Source organism: Microtus oregoni, unplaced genomic scaffold (assembly GCF_018167655.1).
Source record: "Microtus oregoni isolate MIOR12 unplaced genomic scaffold, Mior012 000009F_ref0000495, whole genome shotgun sequence".
Lineage (NCBI taxonomy): Eukaryota > Metazoa > Chordata > Mammalia > Rodentia > Cricetidae > Microtus > Microtus oregoni.
This window is the reverse complement of record NW_024543068.1, coordinates 43206587-43226388: the sequence shown is the minus strand read 5'-3', so window position 1 is coordinate 43226388 and position 19802 is coordinate 43206587. Positions and strand designations below refer to the sequence as shown.

General features: G+C 40.2%; 1 long non-coding RNA gene across 2 annotated transcripts; it reads left to right on the top strand.

The window, feature by feature from the left end:
• The first annotated feature begins 1286 nt into the window (after positions 1-1286).
• Positions 1287-18048, top strand: LOC121452351. 2 transcript variants are annotated; one of them, XR_005974842.1, is made up of 4 exons: positions 1287-1369; positions 1828-1902; positions 10095-10218; positions 17715-18048. It is a non-coding gene; the product is annotated as an uncharacterized LOC121452351 (long non-coding RNA). The 2 variants fall into 2 exon arrangements; XR_005974843.1 differs by lacking the exon at positions 10095-10218.
• The last annotated feature ends 1754 nt before the right edge of the window (positions 18049-19802 follow it).

Here is a 19802-nt window from a genome sequence, read left to right as displayed (position 1 = left end):
GGCATGGGTATATACTACCACAGGGGAAAGACAGGATTGCAAAAGTTGAAAGGAAAACTGAATTCACACAGTAGAGCGAAAAGATAAAGATAAGAAGAAACATTTTTTACGTGTGCTTTCCCTCTGGCCAAAGTAAATTCATTCTTAGCTGTGATTTTATGAAATGTTTATTTAGAAGATAGGTAATTTCAGTGGCAACTTTTTGTGCTTTCAGATCCGCAGTGACTTTTTGTGTCCATAGACCTAGGTATTGGAGCAGAAGTGTGCTATAGCACATGCCTGAGTTATAAATGGAGTGATGCGATTGGAAGTTTGTTTGTTCGGCTTCCTAGACATGAGAAAGAATATATAGAAAGAGGAGTTGGTCACGGCTTTCTGAAGCCCAATGTGTGAACATTTCTTATTTCATTATCTTGATCTAGCCTACTCTCCCCCTTGATATCCTCTTTGAAAAAATAACAACCTGGTATGGCATTGGTACATTTAATTTTGCTTCAGACTGGTGGATCCAATGTTTTTCTGTGTGCTGTGCTGTCACCAACTTTTACTGGCTAAGGCTAGTTCATTCCAGACCAACACTTCAAAATTTTTGAAGATTATTTTCTTTCAAACTTATAATTGCTTAAAATGAAAGGGAGGCCGCCCTCTTTTTTTAAATTTTGGAAAAGAAAATGATCCCAATTTAATAATAGAAATAATAGAAATAGGTTGAGTATTTTACTTTAATTGACATAATTGAAAGTTAGCACGATTGTTAACACATAAACAGAGGAGTGATATAAGATGCAGCAGTGAGCCAGTTTTTTCATCTAGTTGCAAAATTGGAAATCAAGTAAATCTGAAACTGTTCAACGCAAGTGTGCTTTATAGTCCAAGTACTCTTCCGATCTGTATGACTGGCATCACAGGAAGGAAGAAAAAAAAGCTGTCTTGAAGTGTATTTATTAAAATATATATGCAAGTTGGCACATATTTTATCCCAATAGATGGATAAATCAAATATATTAGAATTCTATATAAAAATACGATTTTTTTACTACGTGTATTTTCTACTCTCTCACTGAAAAATTTGCATGCATTAAAATAACTTCAATTTCAATACGCTCATTTTGTGAACAGCTAATGTAGTTGGTTGCTTTTAGATAGAGCCTGCTGGAAAATTAGGTTAACAAAGGGTGAAGGTGAAGAGCCTGGAGGTTTCATTGCTGGTTGAGACCCGGGCTGCAGAGGTTGTGTAACCGTGCCTAGAGGGCGGGGTTCCTGTACATTCCTACTTCAGCAGATAACCTGCCCCCAGCACCACTCCAGTTTCTGCCAGACTGATGGAAGTCTCCAAACGAAAATCTGCGCAGTCCTTCCAAGAAGCAGGGTAGGTGAACACGGAATTTTACGTTTCCCTTTCACTATGCTTCTACTGAAGGCCAGATCCTGGAGTTACAAAAGGAAAAGGGCCCTCTAGATTCTGATTCACAAAAGCGTCCCCTTATTCTTCCTACCTGTAAGAGTTTAAAGGTGTTAGTCATCTTTCAGTTAGTTGAGAACTCCATTTTCAGTTTTCTTTTGCTTCCGATTTCCCGCTTTTTTCTCCAACCAATTGTCCTGCCCTACCATTCCTTCACGAACTCCTCCCCCAACCACAGTTAAAAAGAGCCATCTTTTAGTGTTCAACTCCTAAATTGACCCTTTTCCTCACTCCATCCCTTGGTTCTTTGAAGACCTTGTCCTGGGAAGGTAGGCCCAGGGGGTTCTGGGCTGCTAATATATGTGACGTAGTGTTATGTTTTGTCTTCCTCCCTCCCGATTTGGTGCCCCCACCCCCAACCCAAGGTTCTGCTTGATGTTGTCGGAAAGCTGCCAAGGCAAAAGACTGGAGAACTGTGAACACTCTCGCCCCGGGGATCGGTAAGTGAAAGTCCTCTTTGCCTCACATGGTGGTGGTGGGTGATTAGTGTGTCCCACAGGCTGCTGTGGATGGACCCTTAGATCAAGACTCTTGTAGGCTTAAGTGTTACTCTTTTTTTTTTCCCTGAAATTGTTCCTAGTGAGTGGATTCCCACAGTCATAGGTGGAAGAATGCATGATTTGTCCACGTGGGCAGAAATCACGGTGGATGCCTAAGTAAAAAGGATTTAGATATTTCGAAGGAGGAAGAAAGGATGGCAAATTTATATGTAATGGACAATGGGAGAATGTAACAGGTTCAGAAAAAGAAGAGTAGTCTTTTAATGGAAATAGGAATTCTGAATTTCATGGTTGCTTCAGAGAATGAGGGAATTTAATATGGATATTTTACCCTCGGCAACAAGATGAAACTTTCTTTATAATCAAAAACCTCTCCTCCTCCTCCTCCTCCTCCTCCTCCTCCTCCTCCTCCTCCTCTTCTTCTTCCTCTCTCTCTCTCTCTCTCTCTCTCTCTCTCTCTCTCTCTGTGTGTCTGTGTGTGTGTGTGTGTGTGTGTGTGTGTATGTGTGTGATGCCGTTCTTGCTCCTACTTTCACACTGCCATTGCCAACACCACGCGGGCTCTCTCACCAGCTCCTTGGCCTGGGTCAAGCCAGGGTCTCTGCAAGATTAAGAGGATCTGCTTCAGGTCGAGTTCAGCGCCCGCTGGTTAAGAGAAGGAGCCTTCTTGGTCTCTTGGAAAAACTAGGGAAATGAGCACCGTTCTGGGCTTGACTTCGTCCCTACTGGGAATACCTCAGTTCCCGGCTTTGGAAATCTCAGGCAAATAATTGATTTTTAATACACACTTAGGAGCCGGCGCTGTATGCTCCAGAGCCTGGCTGTCCCAGGGTGGCTGTGAGCACGCCAGCCTCAGGCTGGCTTCTTCCGAAACTCCCCCCGAGAGGCCCGCCTTGCGGTGTCGGGATGTCCTGCCCTGCGTCTCCCGGCTCGGGCTGACTTTGGAGGGGGAGCCCGGGCTGGACTCTGAGCAGAGAGGCCGGGGTCTACCGGCGTTGTGGTCTCGGGTTTGGGACTAACAGCAGAGCGTGGACCGGTACCGCAGAGCTATCTGGGGCCGCACGGCGGTGGGCTTATGGGTGTGGACACCCACTCAGGTCACCACCGCCTGCCTCCCTGCGTAGGGAGCCGAGCCGCGCTGCCGGCAAGCTTCAACGCGAGGGCGCTCTAGCCCAGGAAACGGTCGCCGCGTGGGGAACCGGCCTCCGGAGCTGAGGCCGCGTGTGATCCAAACCTTTCCCTTTCTTCTTAGACTTCTTTGATCGCTCCACCTCACCTCTCCCTAGAAGTTGTTAGTCTTTGTTTGCCAGGTGCAGTTTCAGATCTCAGGACTCACCCGGTGGGTGGTAAAACTGATTTTACAATAGCACCCTATCCATCCCTTCTGTCTGGTTCCCCGTTTCTGCCCACTCCTCGGATGTTTTGGAAAGAGCCTCCGGATAGGAATTTCCTGAAGGAGAGGAACAGCCTGGAGCTGGGGAGAGAAAGAGGGCTGGGGAGCAGATTGCCGCAGAAACACGGAGGTTTGCTAGGAATTAATCTTCCTTTCGGAAGAACTAGACAGAAAAGATGAGGAGAGAGACAGAGGGGAGCTCCCACCTGTGCACCTCCCATCTCCCTCTTCCAGCAGTCAGGCTTCCTGGTTAAGCCTGCACACCGCTACATCCTAGCCCTATAGCAAAACTTAAAATAGGCAGAAATCCAAAGACTGAGATCCGAGGAATTACTTAAGATCTTCAGAAATAATTCAGAATTCTGTATGTGAAGCTGTCAGCAGAGATGTCCCACACCTTTCTCATGGGCCCCTCAGCATTTAACTGAATTTGGTATCGCGGAAAAGCCGCACAGGAGGAAAGAACAAATAGCTCTAGGCGAGATTTGTCGCTTTGGGTGGGTATGAAAGAGCCTGATCAATAACTACACGTTTGGATATTCATTTTCGGCTTGAGTTGAGTTTTCCTATATTGTTAGCATCCCGGAGTTGAAATAGCCACCTTCTGTTTTCTTTCTTCCTCTTCGCCTCCTCTTATTCCTTCTGTCTCTGTGCGCCTTAAGGAGCGTGGTGTCTCCCGGCATAGGCGGATTTTGTTTATTTGTTTGTTTGTTTAATTCCTTTGATTGAAGAGGAAGACTGGAAACTGTAATGGGGTTAGAGAGAGAATTGTGTCTCGGTGGGTTCTTTCATTTTCTCATGACTCTGAAATTTAATGACCTAATCATTGTTGTTTGAAGTTAAATTATCTGTTAAATTAGCCCTAAACAATAACTGATGATATTTTCCTTTTGGGTCTGGTTGCCCCTGAATTCTTGGCCCTAGGTAGGTTTGACAGGAGTCAAGGAAAATTCTTGAATATACACTATTGTAAAAACAGTCAGACTCGAGGCTTATGTGCAGCGATGTTAGGGATGAAATTTTTCCCAAAATAATTGGGCTTTATAAATTGGATTTTTTTTTAGAACTGGTGCTTGAGAAACCTAGACTCAAGCATGAATGTGAATGAGTATTTCTGTAGATGAAAAATACAAACACAATTCCCATGACTGTCCAGAGGCCAAGTCTGAAAGAGATCACACACCCTGGCGGCTAATCATGTCTCACAAAAGAAAAATTGACTGTAGGAAAACCTGCAACATTGTTTTAGATGTAAATTCTAGGAATCTAAAATATTGCTTTTTTCTTTGAGTCTGACATATGTTCATTTTACATTCATGGTAAGAAACAGTCTTGAAATAGTGCAGATTCCCTCCCCATCTTTTTTTTTTTCTTTGATAAAGCTTATGTATGGTCAGGAGAGAAGGCTTTCATGGCATATTGGGAGATCAACAGCTTTCTTGTTTACTATAAGAGGTAGCTAAGGAATCTTTAAACCCAATAGTATTCAAGCATTTGAGAAAACTTGAAAATAAGAAGTACTGTTATGTTTGTCCTATTAAAATGTTCTGAATGAATAATTAGAGACTGGCATGAAGGTTGAGAAATTCAGAGCAAGAATAAGGTGGTAATTTTATTATTTAATACTTTGATAATTTCTATAATTAATAATGTGCTTTTAAAGGTTGGCAAAGCTTTCTTAGGAAAAAAAAAGAGTATTCTGCCGACCTCATCAAAAATGTTCTGGGAACAATTAAGTAGAATCAGATATAATTGATAGCCAGTATTGCTTGTTTCTTTATTATCTCTATTTTTCTGAAAATAAATACTGTTAATTAAACATGGCAAACTCTGACTGCAGGTTGGAAGGCTAAAATCGATCGTTTCTGTATCAATAGTGTTATGTATTCCTACATTGATTTGTGTTTATTTATGCAGAGGTCTCAGCTATTTGCTTCCATATCTCAGAGTGCCCTGCTTTATTTTTATCACACATTGCTTTTAACGAAAGCTTTAATCACAGGAAGTGAAACACACATAGCCGGTTCATTTTAAGTACACCTTATAGATGCACTTAAATTCTGGGAGTGAGACCAGTTTATAAAAGTGTTTATTCATACTTGCCTGTTAGCAATTAGAAGCCAGCTTCTGCTTAAAACCTCATGCTGTTTGAAAGCTCCAGTCCTTTCCTCATACATTGTATCGACGTGTTTCGATAAGGTAGATACATGGTTTCATGATCTTAGGTTTAATAGAGTGAAACTCCCGAATAAGATATGATTTTCAATAGGCATGGATAGATTAGCCTCATGAAAATAAACTAGACATGAGGTGTTGGCAGTGCTTTGTATGAAATACCAAGGAGGAATCATTTAAATGTAGATATTGGACACCTATTGTAAAGGAAGTGCAAGCTCTTATATATGGCAGGGGTCCTTATGCAGAAGAAATTATTGTGGCTTTTTATATATTACATACTTGTACACACATATCCTATTGGTGTGCATGTGTTATTACAGCTTTTGGAGATAGTCATGCCTCTTGCAATAATACAGCACACGGATAGGAGGTACCAGGATTCATCGCAGAACAAAATGGAAAAGCCTTTGTCAGTGTGCTCCTTTTAAGTACAAGGCAAGCATAGGGCTTGAGATACATCCGTCTTGGTCCTCTGCTGTCGTTCCAAAAGATTGAAACCTTACTTGAAAATTGAAAAACAAAAACAAAAGTGGCCTACCTTGTTGAGTGGTATTTAGTATTTAATCTGAAAAAAAAAAAGTTCTCAGTATGGAGGACTAGTCCTTCCTCTTTAACAATTGGGACTACAACTACCAAAAGGATCTTATTTTCTTATTCATTCCTTCTACTGAATGCAAGGTACACAGAAAACAAATATATTGCAATTTTTCCACCTGAGGTCAAAGGGACCTGGGAGGTGGAAGGAAAGGGAATCCCCCCTTTCTCAGTAGTTGTCGGTGGTGAGAAGAGGGGCCACAGCAACCCTAGGATCTAAAGTATGCAGAAGGTTGAAAAAGAAAAGGAGTCAGGGAGGTCTACCTTTATTTGTTTCATTTGTTTCTTTTTTCCTTTTCTTTTTGAAGTCTTTGAAACTAGGTAGTGACTTGGCTGTGTGGTGGAACCAAGAGCTAGCTCTAAGCATTCTAAGGCGGTTGAGATTCCTTGGTATCTCGCGTTGACGGGACTTCCCAGCCAAGACACTCACTCTCCAACCCCTCCCCTAGCCTTTCACGCATGCACCAGCTAGTCCTCACGTGCGTGGTGTAGTGGACAGTGTTGACTTGAATTGCTCTCTGGATGCAAGCCTTTCCTGTGAATGAACCCGAAAACACTCGACAGGTCGTGAATAATCGTTTTAATGAGTGTGCAAAGTGTGCGACGGGGTGCACCGAGTTGTCGGGTTAAACAAACAACTTGTACTCTGACCAAATCGGATTGTTAAAGTGCAAAGTGATGTCAGTACCATTCCCACTGCCTTTCGGAAATCCACAGATCTGACACGCAGGAGTCCAATTTTCCCCATTAAAGAAAAATAACAATATTTTTAAACCGTGTGTGATCTTTAATATTAACTAGACCCAAACAAAACCTCATTGGAAACTCATAGTCATTTCGAACTGAAAAAATAAAATAAAATAAAGGAGATACAAGGAGAAAAATAAGGACACATCAGGAATTCTGGTGGAGAACGTGTGCATCATATTTCACATACCCTTGGTGATCACTAGTGTAGAAACTATTCCTTCACTTGCTTATGCCCAAATGACTGAGATGGGAGTTTATTCCCATCCTGATACGGAGTCTGTACACCTGTGAGGGCTTTTCTGGTGGAAAATTAACTAATATTTAATGTCTGCATGCTAATCAGTGGGAAGGAGGGTCAATCCCACATCTCTGTTCAAGGGAAAGTAATAAAAGAATGCCAATGGGTCCTTTCTAAAACAGCGACAAAGATCAGGGCTTCTTAGGAATCACACTCCAGTCGAAAGCAGTTTTGTTTCTGCCATTCTTGAAAAAATCCACTGAAAATCACCTTCATGGACTCCCTTGTTCCTCCTATCTTCTTTCGTAATTTGAAATATTAAATAAGGGAAGAAAGTAATCTTCAGGATGTTTATGAAAAGCAGAATCTTTGGCACATTCCTTCTAAAAAGTTAGCAGAGGAGAGAAATGTAGAAGATGTCTCTTTGCCTTGCCTGGACTTGAGATATATTCAGATATCATAGCTAATTTCTCTGTTCCATAATGTTGTAGGGAAATGAAGTTTGTTATGTGTGTTGGATTCAGTGTTATGCATTTCTTTATTGAAGATGGCAAGCATGTCATAGCCCACGGTCTGTATAGCTATCAGTTCTTAACATTTCATCTTTCTATACCGATTGAACTACGAACACATAAATATGGAAGCTCAGATTTGCTCACTTAACCCCTATGTTGTTAGAAACATATCTACATGCCTATTTTTCTGACCATCTATGTCACATATGTTTATTTATAACTAATAGCAACTGTGTGAACTAATTGACCCAAACACAAAGCTGAGGTATTTGACAAAGTAAGCAATGCTTAGCTAAGTCACTATACTTTAGTTGTCATAGTTACTAGTTTTTACACATATGTGTCAATTTAGCCTCACCTGTATAATATCAAGATATTGAAATTCTAACCCCTTTATTAATTTTTCAAAAGATAAACAAGGGTTTGGCGATTTTGCCTAGTATGTAGTAAAGTTCTGTACCAGATTACCAATCCAGAATATCCTTTGGTTTTAAGTGAAATTTAACAAAAATTGACAATATTTGGACTGTAGTTATCTTCTTTCTGTAATGATTGACTGAAAGAATTTTAGGAGCCACTGAAAGAATGCACCCATTTTTGTTTGAGTTGAACAAGCAGCAAGGCTGGAGGGTGCATCTGGTTTTATGTGTATATATGTGGTTAAAGAACTATACTATCAAAACATTAATTATATTTGAAAGAGCAAGAGCTTGTTGTAGAGAGAATTGCCATGCTAAACTTATGTTCTAGAGTGTGCCTGAAAGGGATGAAGTTATCTCCTTGTCTTCTGTCTTGACATAGAGACTCAAAGTAAGAGCAAAGAGATGTAAAGGGCTGATTTGGAAGGGAGAGATGGTCCTGGGTACAGAGAATAAATGTGAAAAAGCTGATGACCTGAGGATCACTCATGGGATTTTTTTTTGCTCGAATTTATTTTTTAATCTTAACAAACAGGTCAGAGATGAATCTGGGGGAGAGTGGTTTGGTGACTGAAAAGTATCAGTCCGTTATCATATTCTTGATTCCCAAGTCCTACTTATTTCACAGCTGCAAAATTTAGTGCCCAAAATTTAGATTGTCTTCCTTCCAAATCCTACATCGGTATGAATCATCTCTGATCATTTATAGTTTTTGGCTTAATTACTAGTTTTCAGCTTTAAATTACCAATAAGCTAATTAATTTAACTATTCTTCCTAAACTTCTGGTGAATAATCTAATAGCTAGAACAACAACAAAACAACAAAACCTGCAACAATAATGCTAAATAAACTATTAATAAGAACAATGTAAGTAACTGTCACAGAATGAACTTCAAAATAAGTTTAAGGTCAACAGGAAGAAAACAGAACCTATTTTAGCCTACAGTTTGTGTTTCATGGCTGCAGTTGGACGTTCCTCCAATTTCATGTTTTACTGGTTAATTGAATGATTCCTGTCAGCTTTCTCAAGGAAGACTCCCTTCATCTACAGTAATCATCAAGCACTTTTGTATTCATCCTTCATCATGTCCCCCTGAGGATATCATTCTTAAAGCAGTCGGCTCAGGAGGGAAATGAGAACAGAAGTAGACATGTGAAGGGTTCTTATGTAGAGAGCTGGAGGACCTGCTGCCTAGATTGCTTCTGGTTAGGAGGCAAGTCGCCATTTTTTTTTTTTTAAGCCAAGGAAGTTGAGAATGGCAGGGTTTTGAGTTTCCAGTGAATCTAGGAACAGGCAGATGTGCTGAGGGAGTAGATTTAGTGATGGTAGACTTCAGTGGTGGCCATCTTGCTAGGAAAGCAAAGCCCATATCTTCAGGCACAAGAGATGCTTCTATGAGGTGTATACATGCTAGGTGAGCAAATGGTTAGTAGGTCCTGGGCCTAGATGGGAAGTAGATCTCCACCTGTAATAGTCTACCATCTTCTCAGTCCAACAATCTCCTTGTCTCCTGAACACTTGGCCCTGGTTTCACCCCCACCAAAAGGGAAATGAAATAAAAGGAGAAGAATGGAAGGACATGGAGTTAGATTTGTTGCTTATCAGGCAGGTGTTAGCCCTGAAGCAGGTAGTTTATAATTGCCTCTTTTTGTGAGGAAGATAGAGAAGCTGGTTAGGAAAGGAGGGGCAGTTGTGAGAGAGAAGAATAGAGACTAGCGGGTTGGTTGGTGGAGGGGGATAAGGGGAGTGTAACCTTACTGCACTGATGTGGCCCCTGGAGAAGTGTGAGAAAGCAGAACCTAGACTTTTGAAAAGGTCAAAATCAAAGACATAAATATCAGGAGCTGGTTTGTGCTCTGGAAACTTTTTTGGTGAGCTATTTCCTTCAAACTCAAATTCAATCCAATCCACAACAGAAACATTAAGGAAGCAAGGTGTCTGTTGGGGGGAGGGAAGGCAACACTTACATTGCTTCAGTTCTTTGTAATCTTTGCTTTTTATGGAAAGGAAGCTGAGCACTTTTTTATTTAAATTTCCTTTTAGCCTTTTCTTTGTAATGGAAACACTTCCAGTTTGTGAGAACATTGTTTCATTAAAGATCAGCAAGGACAGAGAAGCTTCCAGAGACTATATTCACTGAAGTGGTGCTCACTTCTCACCCATGTTGGTAAGTTTGCAGTGGGAGGCAGCTCTGGTTGTAAGTAGGTATGGGCACCCCACCCAGAATTTCTCCATGCTTGGAGTTTAAGATTTCCCACTAAGTTCGCCCCAATTCTTCTGTAAATGCCCTCCTGCAAGACAAACTGATAACAAGAATATCCCATAATTTAACTTAATTATAAGCAAAATAATGTTTTAAGGATGATACTCTGTCATCACGATGCTTGTTTGAATTGTTTGTTTTGTTAAGAAACACACTAGCATTTGCTTCAGTAAGAAAATTAAGGGAAGTCAGCATCACTAGAAAACATGACTCACAATTCTGTTACACCCATTCCCTAAATATGGCTTGGGGGGAACTTATTTTCTAATACTTTGTGTTTTATTTTAAATGACTGAGACCTCTGGAACCGACACAGACATGAACAACCAAGGGAAACTACATTTAATGATTTTGGAGTGATGATATTTGATGTAAATAAAAACTGAGAGCAATTATTTCACAGTGGTAACAGCTGTGCAAGAAACTCTTGTGGCTGTAAAGTTTAAAAACCCATTTCACTAAATTAATAATTTTCTATAGCCTAATATTTGAATAACTCTTTAGCCAACAGAAACCATATATTTATATGCTTATTCATGCACAACATATATGTCAAATCAAATGTATCGAAATTGCTTATTCTACAAAAACTAAAAGTCAAACAAATATTAGCATTACTTTTCAGTACCAGTAATTGAGATTTACTTGAAATCTGCAGATACTGGAGAAAATCATTGAAGATGCCTCTTTATATTGTGAGCAAATATAGATTTTCTTTCCATATTGGGATATGAAGGAGTAAGAAATTAGAGTTGAGTTTTCTGGGAACTCTTTAAGCCAATACACACAAATCTCATCCATTAAGCAAGTCTATTAAATGAAAGAAATGTATGTTTTCACAAGGAGAAGTAAGGCCACGTCAAAAGGAATGGATTATTTCAAATGATGCTAACATTTTTTTTCTAACACAGAATTTTTCAAGGAAGATTGCGACAAGATCGCTTGAACTAGTGGCAAAGGGAAATATGCTGTGGGGATTTAGTGGACTCATAGGCTGAATATTTGTGAAGAACACTGAGTAAGGTTGTACAATTCTCCTTCACTCTTGAAGATGACTGATTCTCAGGGGTGTTTATGTGCAAACATCTTAGTTACTGCTAATTAGAGTAGAATAGGAAAGAGTATGTGCAAGCATCTATCTATCCTCACATGTTTATTGTCTTTTGTGCATATTTCTAAAACATACTTTCTATTAAGCTGTGACTTGCAATCGTGGCTTCACAGCCGGCTAGCTTTCAGTGAAGTGTAGTTCGGTGTACCAGTGCAGTTAAAGACAAAAGGATGGCCAGGAAAACCCAACTTAGAACCCTATCAATGGAATTCTCATTGGCAGACAGACTAGGAAAAGGGTGGCTCCCAAAGTAGGGTAGTGGAAGACAGTAATTTTCTTTAGGTGAGTTTTGGAAAGATGCTAAGTGAAATACTGTTTAGGCGTGGGTATTAATCGTGCAGCTTACATACGAATGTGCCGGAAATCATGCTCTGTGCAAATGAAAATGAAGGAATTTTATGCATATTCTAATTCTCTCTCTTTGGCTGCTATTTTGGAGGAAAAGACTTCTTTTGCTGATGGTGGGACTTTTTTGTTCTGCACAGGAAATGTGTAAATGAACACATTCTCCCCCCCTCCTCCGTTTTTCCTTTCCATTTGCCTCCTCCATTCCCCCCTCCCTTTGTCAACAACCAAGCGTAGTTCGGGTACTCAGTTCAGCCTCTGGTCCAGGACTGCTTTCCAGGTCCAGGATGGAAGGGAGCAGGTCCATAGTCAGGCCCCTGGTGTAGAGTTCCTCTGGGTCATCAGGCCTTTGGGGATGAAAGTAAAGTTTCTATAGCATGGAGGTAAAGGGTAAGAAGGGACGACTTTGTCTGGAATCCCTGCTTGCTTTAGACCTACCAGAGCTTAAAAGATCTTATAAACAATGAGGTAGGGATGTCCTGACCAACAGCATCAAAATGAAACACCCCTCCCCAGGCCTTTGGGAACAAACAAGGACTGGTGAATTTTCATTATACTGCGGCTAGCAGTATAGTTATAAAGTATATGTATATATACAGTTTATAATATATGTATGTATGTATGTGTGTGCGTGCATGTATTTACTTTCTACTTCCATCTTTTAAAAGCCAGTGTTCTAATGGTGCTGAATGTAGGGGCTCTTGAGGTGTCCCTGGCAGACTTTGTGCTAAACTCCTGAGCTGGGCTAGTGAAGGGTGTATGGAGATCGCGGGCAGGAAAGAGAGGATAGTAAAGAGGAAGAGGGGTGCTTCATCCATCCCCTCCTGCTCTGGGGCAGGCTTTTCAGAAGAAGGTAGGGGTAGGGAGGGGCGAGGGAAGATGCCAACAGACTAGAGTTTCTCCGTTTTCACTCTCTGACTAAACAAAACATTGGAACTTATCTTATTCTTCCCGGTTCAGATTTAAAAGCGTAGTGCGGCTCGAGCCCGCGCGCTGTTGTGCCTGTGCTGCTCCGGGAAGGGGAGCGCGGACTTCACTGCCCGGTCGGTCCTCTGCGCTTGCCTCTCCACCGCCGGGTGGTCTCCCAGGCCGGCTGGCGCTGGGCTGTCCCAGGTCCCTCGGGCCGGGACCAACCATCCTCCACTCCCGGCACCCGAGCTCGGACGCAGCTCGCCAGCGCTTTCTGCTGAGGAAGTGCCTGGATGAGGCTCCGGCCGCTCGCCCGGGGCTCGGCCCACAGCAGAGGCTGGAAAAGCTGGAAGAGGCGGCCGGGCACCAGCCCGCCGGGGCGCCCGGGACCTGGAGACCTCCCGCCCTTTACCCGGACACCTAGTCGCTCCCCACCTGCTCCGAGGCCCCCACTCAACACTCGATGACCGCCCTCCCAGACCGGGTGAGGGGTGTGTAGGTCGCTCGCGGCTCCCTCTCACGCCAGTCACGTGGTTGAAGGATGGTTCGGACGCCGGGTGATCTTTCTCCTGGCTGGTGACGTCTTACTTAACCTTTCCTCTTATTTTCATTTCTATTTAAATGCCTTTACTTCTTAAATTTGGGATCGGAAGGAGCTAAAGGCAGAAAGAAAAGGCCCAATGACAAGGAAATCATTTCTGGCTTTTCAGGTCTTTTCACTTGCCCCCCTTTGCCCCGCTGCCCCAGATTCACACCAGCAGCCTTTGGTTTGGACCTTTCCCTCCAGGGCCTAGACCAGAGTCTGCACTTAACAGTCGCGCGCAGTAAATGGCACTGTGGCTGGATAAGGGATGACTTCCTTAGGCTTGGATGCCCTCGGATCAGCTGACTTCGGCATAGGGTATTTTTTTTTTCTCCTTCGGCTCGGCCCAAAGGCAGATAAACAACGTATGTTTTGCATTGGTGTTATTTATATGGCTATGCACCCCCCCCCCAACTGGGGTGGGGGAAAGTTGTAGAAAATATTTTTTGTGGTCTTATTCATACATATGAGGTAAAATGCTGTGACTTTCAGAATGTAGAAGTTAATCTTAAGGCTTTTCCTTTACGTATTATTGTCTTTTAAAAACAACTTTACTTCTTTAATAAGAGGCGAAGACCTAACAAAATGAAGATAATCTCTTGTAGAAACTACACGATTTCTCACATTCTCCTGCTGCTTTAGTATAATTGAACACTTTTTAAAAACTGATTCACTTCTTTGTGGTGTCTTCTGCAACATTCAACAATTCTTATTTTTTACAACAACTTTTATTCCTTAACATCGTAAACAGACTTTGCAATCAGGCAAGCCATTTTGGACTTGTAAGACTGGATTTAGGGAGTCTCTGCATATTGAATACACAGTCTACGAAGTACCATTTGTGTAATCCACGAACTATTCCCTAGAGAATTTTGTGTCCCACTCTCATTGATTGTAAAATAGTGAAATTATATAACCAGTGAGCTAATAACCACGAAACTAATTTGAAAGGTTATAATTGCTAATCAAATGTAAAGCATATTTATTAGCATCGTTATTAAAAGGTGCCAGAGGGATACAGATAAAACCTGTTCCTATCCTCTGGGAACTTACAATCTAGTTGGGCATAAATAATGAAATATAAATGGATAGAAACAGCTACGAGGCATTGTTCAGTGCCTGGCATATTGAAGACCGTCAGAAAATGATTCCCTCACGTTAATCTGCAGTCATGCAGTTCTTTTCACAGAAATACAATATTGTAAGTAAAGGAAGGATTAATTAGGAAAACTTTCCTAATTTGTCTTTCATACACACGTGAAATTGGAAGCATACAAGCTGTTTGTGTGTGAGGGACAAAGACGTTAGTTATTAAATGGAGGTTATCAAAATGCCCTATCAAAGACTGTTACAATAGTATTACAACAGATACATTTTCATAAACCTTCAATAATTCTGTGTATGTGTGTGGGTGTGTGCATCAGTCCCTCTGAAGTTGGGATTACAAGCATCTGTGAGCTAGCTGCAAACAAGGGTGCTGAGAATCATACATGGGTTCTCTAAATGAGCATCATCTGCTCTTTACTCCTGAGCCACTTCTTCGGCCCCTTACTATGTACTTTTAAATCATTCTTGCTAAATACTGAATGCAGAGAAAAATTGAGAGTAAGAAAAGATTTTGCTGAAATTCTGGAACATGGTGTTTCTAGAAAAGGATTTTCATTACAATAACCACTGAGCCTCTTATTCCAGTTTGTGAACAGTGGAAATTACGCTGAAATGTTAGACTCCAGCATAAGTCGTGAACGCACAGAAAGCAGCAGTGCCCTAGAATCCCCCTTGCACACCCACATGTTTTTCGTTACCATTGGTGATGGAGATGGTAGGTACTGACGAGTGGTGATAAATCCTGAGACTTCGCCATCGCCAGGGAAGCTCAAGATGTGTTTTATAGTTAACACTCATGTCCATATTCATTGGAAGCGATTTTCACCTATGAACAAGTTTTCCTTCTACTGTATCCACCTTCTCTAGATATCTTGTTTTCAGCTACAGAAAGTTTTAATTATAGCAACTACTGGGGGGCACTATTGGTCTTGTAGGTAGATTTGTAGGATGTTAAGAAGCACCTGACGATTCACAGTTTAGTCCTCTACACACTCAAATTCTCCTATCCAACCTGTCAGTGGAACCTGGGTTAACCAATCTTCAGGGCTGAGAATATTTTGGACAGCTCCACTATGAGTCCTTGGGTCTATCTTTTTTTTTTATAATCACATTTTCAACTAAAAAATATTATTTTGCATCCTAAGAAAAATATATTTGAAGAAGGCAACATCTTTGACTTGCCCGGAGGCCTTACAGGAGGGAAATCAGAAGGGCATCTGCTTGGATTTTCTACTTTTTGTAGCAGCAGAGGTAGAAGCCATCTTTAGGGACTTGTCAACTGGATGCTATTTGTTAAGTTAATAAAATATGTCTTTGGAGTTGCTTAGCAACTTATAGGAAGCTTTTTAAAAAGTTCACTTGTTTGTTTAAAATGAGGGTAGGTTGCATATTATTAGCTACATTACATAAATCAACAAAGAGAATGGATGTACAGCAAGAATGGAAGACGATGCTTTAGCACATTCTGCACTCCGTGTCTGGCAATTCAAACACCCAATTGTCTGGGAGATTTGCATCAAGTATTCCACAAACATTATTTATGTATGGAGTTTCAGTGTAATGTTGAGGATATTAAAAAAATCAAAGGGGAAAAATTAAACAGCTTTGTCATAAAATATTTGTCTGTCTTAACCTTTCTTCTTCAGAAATCTTATCCGCCAAGTGTTTTTGTCAGGCACTAATTACACTCTTTCTGAAAAGAGTTTCCCCCCGGCACCCTTCAGTGCTCCTCCTCTTTAAGCATACTTCCTTGCCTCTACCTAAACTATATCCTTTCCACATTGCCAGGGCTCGTTAGCAGTTTCAAAAGCCAATCTTGGACATTATCACTGTTTGTAATCAAAATGAAAATATCGCCAATGGTATTTTATTTCTAAAATTTAACGGGCCATTTTTTTTTTTTAAAAATCTATTTACTGATTAATGAAACCCGAACTTTCAAGCATGGAACGTTTGGGACTGGAGAGATGTGTCTGAAACTCTTGCATCACCTTTTCTAAAAGTTATTTTTGTAAACTGCTGTAGCAGTGGTTCATCAGTCACTCTGAAGGGAAGTGATCCTTGATTAACAGTTGGCTGGTACTGTGCTCCACAGATGTGTAGCCGGAGGACAGGTGCAGCCTATAAGACAAGACAGCTCATGTTCAGGGTCTAAGCTATTTTTCTGCATATTGAAAAATGAAAACGAACTGGCATGCGCCTTCATCTTTGTTTATTAATTCATATAATTATTATAGAAAAACAATGAAATAATGATCTATAGATGCAGCATTTGTCAGTAACTTCAAGAAAGACAATAAGTTTGGTGGGTACGTCAGTTTCCTCTTTGATATTCTGGTTTTAGAAAGCCACAGTTATAATTTCAGTTACATAACTGAAATAAGATCTTCTTGTAATACTTTGTTAGGACTGAGAGGTCAGATCCTTTCTCTCAGAATTTGACTACATAGGCTCATTAGATGATCTTTGAGATGAACGCTTCATGCATTATTATAGTCAAGCTTGAGATTATTTCTGGAAGTTTATTGTTATTTTATGAGTTCTACGAAACTAATAATGGTTTATTGTTTGCCTTTTTATTCAGACACTACTAAGTTTTGGTGTTTTTTTTTTAAACCCACTAATTGTCTTAATGTGTATCATTTGGACTGGCATTCCAATCTATAGGTAGTAGTGGATGTGCAAATAAGTTTTTATTTCTTGTCTTTCCCTCAATTTTCTACCAGATAGTAATTACTTCTCACTTATAATATTTCTTAAGATTTTTTCTTTTGGAATATATTTTTTCATTTTTATTTCTTCTGATTTCTCTCTATCAATATGGTTCAGTTTGTTTCTAATGATCACAAATGGTGTGTGTGTGGGGAGTCATATGATACCATATGCCAGCGGATGAGTTTGGTTTGCTATCACTCAATCATTTACAGTAGAACAGTTGAATTTTTAGGACCTGTAACGCATCTCCCCAAGAATCATTCTCTCACTCTTTCTTTATGGTATTTTGCTAAATAATGTTTGATAAATACTGTTCCATTCATAGAAATCATTTAATTGATAAGAAATGAGGAAAATCCATTAAAACGTGCAAAAATAGATAAAACCCCAGAACAAATATGGCCAACCCCTTGTGTGTAATTAAACATAAGAAATCTTACCCCTTATATCTAATGTTTCTGGTGATTGTTAAAACATAACGTAACAACAAAGTTTCATGAGAAATAAATATGTTCCATTACTATACTTTAAAAATAATTTTTGCTTATGCAACCTTGTTTTTATTAATAATATTTTCCTTTTCTGTACTGATTGTCTATTCTCTTGTTCTTCTTATGCTATTATTTTCAGAGCTTGGAACAGGAAGGCTGGCATGATCATTCGCTTCACATCAGAGGTTGTTGAACTGCCAGTGTGCTGATACCACGCAGAAATTTCCAAGTTTAAAGCAACGCTCCCTGGACTCATGACATGTCCCTGGAGAAAGCTACTTCATCGTTCTTCAGACAAAAAAAAAAAAAATTGATTCCCTTCAGTATCCTCCAGTTTCATTACGACCAGATAGAACTTTATGTTCATTCAGATCGCTTCCATGCCTGAATTCTTGGTCATCTTCCTGTCTTCTAGTTCCATAAATAAAGATATAATAATACTAAATAAATAAAGTTGTTTGAGTCTCGGTGAATCAGTTGAGGTTTGGCTAAGTCAATCCAGTCCTGGAGAACTGCAGTGGATGAACTCACGTGATTACATTTGGTGCCTCCTGACAATGCCCGTTTTGTGTGTGGGCCAATGCTCCTCTTGGCATTTGCCTAGTTGGAAAAGAGAATAGAGGTGGAGACTAGAGCAGATCTGGGCTTTGCTCTTGCAGCTCACACACCTGAAGACATAGCTCTTTCATTCACGGGAGCACCGGGCTCAGCCCCATCTTTTCCTTATGCTGCTTCTATGCTTATATATTTTCTGGGCGTCTTTTCTTTCCAAACCAACAGCACTTGCTTGGTATAGGGCTTAGTGTAGTTATGAAATAACTCCTTTCATAGGAGGGATTTATGGAGCTTTATTCCAGCAATCAAGATGTATGTGATTAAATGATTGACCAGGGCTGGGGATGTAATGGAGCACTAGACTGTGTCCCTAAAGTGGATAAGGCCCTAGGTTCAGGCCTTAGTACCTATGATCAACTCAAGGGTACACTGTCTCTATCCTAAGTGAGAGGAAACAGTTGCCGTTGTTTATCTTTATTTCTCACAAACATGTGAGATGTTTCAGTGCACTTTACATTACCCTGAAGTTAGTTTTTAAATTTTTGAGACTTAATGTATATATTTATGGCTGGCCTGGAACTCACTAAATAGTCACAGAGATCTATGAGTCTCTGCCTCCCCAGTGCTGGAATTAAAGGCATGTAGCACCACACCTGGTGATTTTTTTCAGTTCTTACAGCTTAATACAGAGAGATATTCACAAGAAATCTAAATAAAAACACACAAGATGAGACTTTTTTTTTTTGATTGCTGAAATTCAATGTCAACACAAAAGAGACTGGCACAAACATACAAAGAAATCTTTGGATAACAGATTAATTCTTCAGCTACAAGATTTGAATTAAGTTAATTGGAGGCATTAGCATACCCACTGGGGAAATAGTAGCCACAGAAATAGATAAATGAAAATCAGAAGCCACATAGAAAAACCTATTCGAGAATGGCTCAAAGATGGAGGAGGGTATTCATATTCGTTGACTTAAATTTGCTGCTAATATCCACTAAAATCATAAATGATAAACATATTCAGAACCCATGTCTTCCAAGCAATATTCTTGATTTCAATAGAATTCCACTCAGAAAATGCATTAATACAGTGATAGCCACCATGAAGCGAGTAATGTTCCCTGCTTCCAGCGAAGTTTCTTCATTAAAGTTGTTTGTCTTAAATAAACAATTTCATTTCAAGTCAAAACATTTCTTGACTATAGTAAAATATATTCTACTATGTATCGATATTTAAAAAGGGCAAGGGATAACATTTTGGTATATCAATAGAAGTCATTGCAAAGTTTCCAGTGTTACTGACTGATGCAGAATTGTGTCTGTCAGGTCCAGCTACTTCTGTCCACTTTTGATAGAAAACATTCATAACCACATGCTTCTATGTATGAAGGAGAGTACTTGAAGTAATTAGCAGTGCGAAAATAATAATTTTATGGGACCAAATATTTCCTGTAATGCAATATTGTGCATTTAAAATATGGCCGTAAGGGGAAGGTCGTTTAAATGCTGGATTTGCTGCTTAGTAGCTTACTGTGAGACCACCTTAACAAGTATCCACACCGACGTTATCTCTTAATGAGGATATTATATTAAAATTAGCATATAGGAAATAAAATTATGTAAATTTCACAAACTGCCTAGCAGTATGCATATCCTAGTGTATGTT